The sequence below is a fragment of the Pteronotus mesoamericanus genome, unplaced genomic scaffold, assembly GCF_021234165.1.
Source record: "Pteronotus mesoamericanus isolate MK-2021 breed Mesoamerican mustached bat unplaced genomic scaffold, CSHL_Meso_final contig_202, whole genome shotgun sequence".
Lineage (NCBI taxonomy): Eukaryota > Metazoa > Chordata > Mammalia > Chiroptera > Mormoopidae > Pteronotus > Pteronotus mesoamericanus.
The window spans coordinates 7655936-7663833 of record NW_026555086.1 but is presented as its reverse complement, the minus strand read 5'-3'; positions in this window follow the sequence as shown (position 1 = coordinate 7663833).

Here is a 7898-nt window from a genome sequence, read left to right as displayed (position 1 = left end):
AGACCCAGACCCCTTTAATCACGAGGCTGCGTGACCCTCTTGGGCAGCCTTTCTCAGCCTCAGGAAAATGACCTGGGGGACCCTTTCACATTCACCTCACACAGGGAAGGCGCTTGGCCACCGTGGCTTCCCTCTCAACTTGGAACCCTGTGGAGGAGGGTTGTCCTAAGGCCTTGCGGTTATTTATACCCAAGCCAGCACAACAGGAAGAGCTGTGGCCTGGAAAGGCCCCTCTCTCATTTCCACTCACGTTCCACCAGCTGGTGTGGCCACAGCGGACGGCCAAGGCCGGGAGGTGCAGCCGCACCGTGTGCCCACCAGGAAGAGAAAGCCGAGGTTGTGCCAACAGCTAGCAACTCCTTTTTTAAGAGATAAAATTTTGCCCTATGGGAGGTTTCAGGACTGATTTAGTCCATTTTCACATCCTAACAACGTTTGCAAGGGGTTGGGGGCGAGGGGCCTTTCCACTGTGGCAAATGAACTTGCCTAGTTTCTTCCAATTGGCCACTTAGGACGAGTGCGTCTGTCTCTGGAAGGTGAGCTTTATGGAGTCCTAATTGTTATGAGATTATGCCTCATAATTACTGTTATTTTCCATAACCCCTGAAGCAGTAAGGAGTCCGCTCTGCTTCAAAGCCGAGGAAGTAGAAGGGCCGGGATCCCTTACACGCTGGAGTCAGAGAGCTCCTGGCAGAACTCCAGTCCCACCATTGAGCCCTTTTCTGTCTCAACCAGAGTTTAACCTGAGATTGAAATCTCTCTTTGGAGCTGGCCTTGAATTGTATGGCACTTTTCATTTTTAGGGACCCTAAGAGAATAACCTGATCAAGGGTCATTCTGTTGTTCCTCAGCCAAAATACTTCCCTCTTAACCTAAAAATATTCATGGGCAAGGCTTGAAGGAGGCTGTCCTGCAGGTATTTTTAAATACTGTTGATTTATAGGTTCTAAGGTTATCTTCACATGAATTCGATCCTCTTAATAGTAGCGTCTCTGAGCTCAGAGAGGCAGAATATTTTCTACAGAGCCCCACATCTTGCCTTAGTGAGTTGCGTGGAGGTTTGAAACCAAGTAGTCTTAGCCCTTTCTGCTCTTCTGAACTGTTCCCATGCAAGTTAAGACTGGATGAGGTGAAAATGTTCGTAAAAAACTCAGTTACCTTTCTTATCTTAAAAGGCACTGTGTTCAGCTTAGGGACAAAAAAAAAAAAAACTGGTCATCAGTTACTTCCCTATTTTTTTAATCCCGATAGAATTGGAGTGCCTTCTGGAACTTACACTGTAAGCTTTGTTTTTTTGCAGCTTTAAGTGAACATTCGGCCTTTGTGTAAAAGCAGACCTTGAGGATTCCGGTATCTGGGAGAAAGCTTTCAGTCATTGTGTGAGCACCCCTTTAAGAAGTCCCCACCATGAGGCGCTCAGCATTTTGCAGGGAGGATGCTTTTTATCATTTCCCACTATGGCTGCCCATCGGTCCACACACCTCAAGGCTCAGCGGAAATGCTCTTCTCAGGAGGGCTTGCCTCTCCCAAGGCTATTCCTTAACCCTCACTACTTCCTGTGTTTGCATAAATCTTAATCCCCTCCTCAGGGAGAGCGGGGCTTGCATCTGGATCGGCTTTATCTCCCGGTGGGTGGTGCCGGGCACAGAGGGCTGCCCTGGGGACTGTCTGTCCTCAGTTGGCCTGTCAGTAGCTTCAGCAATCAAAGAACTAGGAACTTCACAACTCTTACGCAACCCAGCTGGAAGGGCTTTACAAGAATGATTTTTAACATTATTAAAGTTTCAGGTTTTATAATGAGCAATTACGAATCTGCCAAAGCAGAGTCCTGTGATTACAGAACTAAATTGTGCCCAATTTCACTTGGAAACTAAAGTACAAGACGACACCCGTGCAGCGTGGTGGTTTGCGTTTTGCCTTGTTCCCATCTGGCCCCTGCCCACACTGCGCTCCAGCCCCTGTGCTGTCTTTTTCTTTGTATGGTACAGAAATCTGCTTTTCCTAAAATGATGCTACACGGACAGCTCCTAAGTGGTTTTCAGAATTATCTGTGTGGACTGACTTTGTAGCAATCAGAGGAGAGATTATCTGTTTTTGTAGGAACAGGGGTGTCCAACCTTTTGACATGTCTGGGCCACACCAGAAGAGTTGTCTTGAGCCACACATTAAAAACACAAACACTAATGAAAACTGATGAGCAAAATAAAGGTTTTAAATAAATTTATGACTTTGTGTTCAGTCGCATTCACGGCCATCCTGGGCTGCATGTGGTCTGCAGGCTGTGAGTTGGACGCCCTTGGTAGTTCATGGAGGCTGGAGAGCCAGCCTCAGGTGTCATTCTATCAAGGATTTGTCATTTCTCACTCTGAGTAGTGGTAAGTATGTAATGGTATTGAAGGGATATTGCAACCGAAAGCTTCTTGTTGAAAAATGACTGATCTGGGAGAGAGAGCCTGAGTGTTGATATTTTTTTTGTATTCTGCAGGAAAGAAACCACCATGTTTAGTGGAATTTGGCAGACAATAAGCAGTAGAAAAGCCAGGTTCCAAATCTAACAGCTTTTCTCTGCTAGGCTTCATTTTCCACATCTTTAAGATGAGGGACTGAAATTATTTATAGGGTTTCTCCTCATTTTATTTTCCTCCCCTTAACAGATGCTAATATGCTCTCAAAATAACTCCATGAAAACATTCTTAATTTCCATCATGGGTAACTTATCAGGAGGACCTGGTATGGGGGTCAGACCTTACACAATCCATAGGAAGTGCAGAGTGGTCCCTTTAAGGCTACACTCTGTCTGATACTGGACCTTGAAGCCCACAGGGCAGGCAGGCAAAAAGGTTGTAAAACCAGGAAGGACAAGAACAAGTTGGAACTTACAGGCATGAGCTGGATGTTTTCTGGGTCCTTTCTGGACCCCGACCTTGATGTGGGCGTCCTGCAGAAGCTGAGACCCTTCATCAGGGAAGCTGAAGGAAGGCGCACAGAAGTGGATCGGCTGCTGGCCCCAGTGCCCCGATACCAACGAGGCGAGCCAGTAGATACGTGAAAACGTGTGTGAGCTACAACGCCCTCCGAATCTTGCCTAAGAGTTTGTGGCTCATTCTAAGTGAAACGTGGGGGAGGGAGTCCTGAGGAATGCGGTCCAGTCTGGCCAAGGGGACACGGCACACCGTGGCTGCTGCAAGACGGTGGGGTTACGGGTGACCGTTACTTTGTATTTTTACACGTTGCTTTCTTTACAATGAGCATGTATTATTTATATAATCTGAAAAACATAGAGCTATTCTCTGAGGGAAAAAATCTTCCTTTACCAAAAGGAATTATTAAGAATTTGAGGTTCACTATTAAGCCTTAAGAGAGAAGATGCCATACGTTACAGGGGTGAACACCACAGCTTTTATCTGAAAGAAGTAGAAAAAGGATGCCTTTGCTTATTTCCTCTTTGCTGCTTAGTTGTCAACGTTGGCTCTAGGCCCTAAAAATCAAGATGAAGAAGAATCAAGATGGCAGAGGAGTGAGAGGAAGTCACACTGACCTCCTCCCAGGACCAACCTGGAATTACAACTAAATTGTGCAGAAATCACCTGGAACAAACAACTGAACAATAGTGAGAGAGGAGCCTTATAACCTCGGACAGACAGAAGAATCAGCTTTAACACAACCTAAACACTGGTAGGGAGTACAGTAGAGACTTGAGAAGGCGGGTGGGGCAACCACAGGCGGCAGCACCAGAAGGATATTGAAATGGCTTGTTGGGTCCCCCTGAGAAGAGCAGGGTCTAAATCATAAGCAGGGATCTCCAGCCTACAGCACCAGAGCCCAAAAAGTACACAGAACACAGCCAGCTGTGAAAAGCTGCAGGGTTGCTCTCTGCCACAGACAGCCAGCTAGAGACGCAAAGAACCGTTTAAAGGGCCAATGCATAAATTTTTATTTGCAGCCACTTACCTTGGTCTCTGGCAAAGGTAGGGGCAGAGTGGGCTGGAGATGCCTGAGGAGAGACTGGCGATGGAATCTTTGGGGAGAGAACTGAGAGAGTAGCAGGCGGGATCTCGGTGCTGACTCATCCCCATACAGCAGCGGCCATCTTGGTCAGGCAGAGACCACTCCCCCTGGGCGGCAGCAGCGTCAGAGGACCCAATAGCCCTGCCCCCAGGTGGGATTCCACCCCACCCTGTGCTGTCTAAGCTGCCTGCTGAGCACAGAGTGGCAGCCACAGAGAGTATATCCCTGGCTAAAAGGGGTGCAGAGAGGTCTAGAGACACTTGAGGAGAGACTGGGGACGGAGGCTTTGGGGAGAGAATGGAGAGAGTAGCCGGCGGGATCCCAGTGCTGACTCATCCCCCACACAGCAGCAGCGTGAGAGGACATGATAGCCCCACCCTGGGTGTCTAACCTGGCCTACTGAGTGCAGAGTGACTAGATTAACAGCTGAAGGAGAGTCACAGAAAGTAGATTCCTGGAAGTCTTGAACAGACTGCCTAAGGTCAGACAGGGTCAACATCTGACATCACCAGAGGCAGATCCAGAAAGAAAAAACAGCGGTCTCCTACCATAGAAGTTCACACCACAAAGTCAGGAAATCAAGACAGATCAACTTAAGAAGCAGAAACAAAAAAGAAGAGTCTCACAAATAATGGGAAGACAAAGAAATATCCCCCACTTGAAGGGAAAGGAGGAATCCCCAGAAAGAGAACTAAATGAAATAGAGGCAAGTAAACTATCAGATATTGAGTTCCAAACAATGGTTCTAAGGAAGCTCAATGAGCTCAGAAAGAATTACAAAGAACTACAGGGAAACTATGAGGAACTTACTGCAAACTATATCAGCATGAAAAAGGACACAGAAACTATCAAGAAGAGACAAGAGGAAATGAAGAGTACAATTTCTGAATTGAAGAACACAGTGGAAGAAATCAAAAGCAGGCTAGATGAAGCTGAGGATCGAATCAGCAAGCTGGAGGACAAGGTAGAAAAAAGCTCCCAGAAGGAGCAAGAAAATAAAAAAGGCTCAAAAAGAATGAAGAGGCATTTAGGGAAATGCAGGACAACATGAAATGTAATAATATTCGTATACTAGGGACACCAAAAGGAGAAGAGGAGGAGCAAGGGATAGAGAACCTGTTTGAAAAAGTAATGATGGAAAACTTTCCTAATTTGAGGAGAGAAAAAGTCACACAAGTCCAGGAAGCACAGAGGGTCCCATTCAAGAGGAATCCAATGAGGCCCACTCCAAGACACATCATAATTAAAATGACAAATATCAAAGACAGAAAATCCTAAAGGCAGTAAGGGAGAAAGAGGTAGTAACATATAAGGGAGCCCCAATACAGCTAGCAGCTGACTTCTCAACAGAATCACTGCAAGCCAGAAGGGAGTGGCAAGAAATAGTCCAAGTCATGAAAAGCAAAGGACTGCAACCAAGACTGCTCTACCCAGCAAAGCTCTCAAATAAAATGGAAGGTGAAATAAGGAGTTTCCCAGACAAAAGACGGTTAAAAGAATACACCTCCACCAAACCAGTACTGCAAAAGGTGCTAAAGGGACTGCTTTAAGATGAAGAAAAAGAGTGTATGAATACCTAGTTCCTTTCACAGTTGCCAATACTTGATATTACCAATATTTTTTAATACGTATTAATCTGATTGTGACAATGATGTTATTTTAATTGTTCCTTTAATATTTGTTGAAACTAAACCTGTTTTTGTATATTTCTTGCCTATTTCTATTATTTTTAAAAAGCTTTAAATGATTTTTTGGTATTCTTTATCCATTTTTTGTTCGTAGAATTTTTTCCCTAAAAAAACAAGACCCCCCCCATTAACCCTTTTTTAGATGTTGCAAATACTGTCCTATTCTTTGTCCTTTAACTTTTTTATATGTATTTTACTGTACAGTCTTAAATGTTTAATATAGTCATATTGTCAATATTTTACTGTGCAGCTTCTGGGTTTGAATATTTTACTTCAGGGTAAGAAAGGTGTTAGTTTGTATTTTCTCCTAAAAGTCCTTAGATTGTACATATTGATTTTTAACTCACCTGAATATTTCTTGTGTATTGTGTAAAAATAGGGCTCTAAATTTTTTTATTTCAAGTAACTGGTCCATGCACGTTGTTAAATAAGTCTTATTTTACCCATTGATTTGAAATATCAACTTAATCATATATTACATTGTTAGACCAATATATATGTTTGTCTCTAGAATGCTCAATATATTTCATTGATCTACTTGATTATTTCTGTGCTGGTGTCATGTTGGTTTAATTATTGAGACTTTATAATGGTTTTAAATTTTTAAATATTTTATAATTAACTTTGACGTTTAAAAAAATAAAATCAATCAGTATTTAGAAAGAAAAAAAGAGAGAGAGATGGAACTCCTACCTTTTGCGACAACATGGATAGAACTGGAGATTATTAAGCTAAGTGAAATAAGCCAGTTGATGAAAGACAAATACCATATGATCTCACCTGTAAGTGGACTCTATTCAACAAAATAAGCTAATGAACAAAATTAACCACAGACATGGAAACATGGAGCAGACTGAAAGTGACCAGAGGGCATGGGGAAAGAGGACAATGGTGGAAAGAAGGGGAAGGGACTAGACAAACATGTATGAATGACCCATGGACATGGACAACAGAGTGGGAATTGGCTGTGGGAGTCGGGAGTGGGGGTGAGAGAGGTGAAGGGGGGTAAAGGGGGAAACATTGAGACAACTATAACAGAATAAACATGATTTATTAAAAAAAAAAAAGATGAAGACTGGAGTACTAAGGAAAAGCAGCTTCTCAATCTCTGGGTACCACTTGCAGAAAGCGGCCTCTAAGCTACAGCATCCTTGCAGTCTAAGAGGCGCTACTGCGGGGGATGTATCTCCCAGCAACAGCAGAGTCTGGCTCTCAGGGGTTCACGGCCCTCAGCAGTGAAATCTTTTGTAACGTGCAGAAGATTCTGCTGTGTGGATAGAACGTGAACACACTGAGATTAAAGAGAAAATAATGAGCACATTTTAACACTGGGGTAGTGCGTCAAGATTCAGGCTCAGTGTTCCATTGGCAGAGCTGGGTGGCCTCTTAGAAGTTCCCTAGAGCCTTGACTCTCAAGCTGCTCCCCGAGTTTGACACACCATGGTCTCACCCGCCCAGCCCTTTCCCCGGGGCTTCCCGGGCTTCTGCCGCTGCCAGGCCTAACTAGGACCTCGACCTCTCCCTCTCCCACTCGGGAAAACACATCAGGAAGTAAGTGAATGGAATTTAGGGGTGACTTTCAGCTCTGAAATGTAAATCAGTAATGAGAGAGTAGCTGTAATCTCACCTGAGTGTCACTACACTATGGTTTAAAAATTGTGGTCTCCGAAATTGTATGCATGTGAAATCGCCCATTATTGTGTGAGTGTAGAAAGGGAATAGTAGAACTAGTCTTAGGTATTTGTCATCTTTTAAAAATCTGTTTTATAACAATACCGAATATCAGCACATATAAAATTTACAGATAAATATCCATATATTGGGCACACATGCAACAACAATTTCTACTGACTGGGGTGCACAATCAAATAACTGATAGCTTGGTGGCTCAGTTGGCTGGAGCGCTATCTCATACACCTAAAGGACGCGGGTTCAATTCCCAGTCAGGGCACAGGCCTAGGTTGTAAGTTTGATCACTGGTAAGGGTGTGTACAAGAGGCAACTGATCAATGTTTCTTTCTCCCTTCCTCTCTAAAATCAATAAACATATCCTTGGGTGAGGATTTAAAAAAAGAAAAGATGAAACCATCAACCGAGACGAAAGTGAAACTCATGTCCTTCGTTTAAATGCAAACTAAAAAAGAGTCAGTGCGCGTCCTGGGACAGCCACCGAGGGACAAAGCCGCAGCAGTGGGTGGAAGT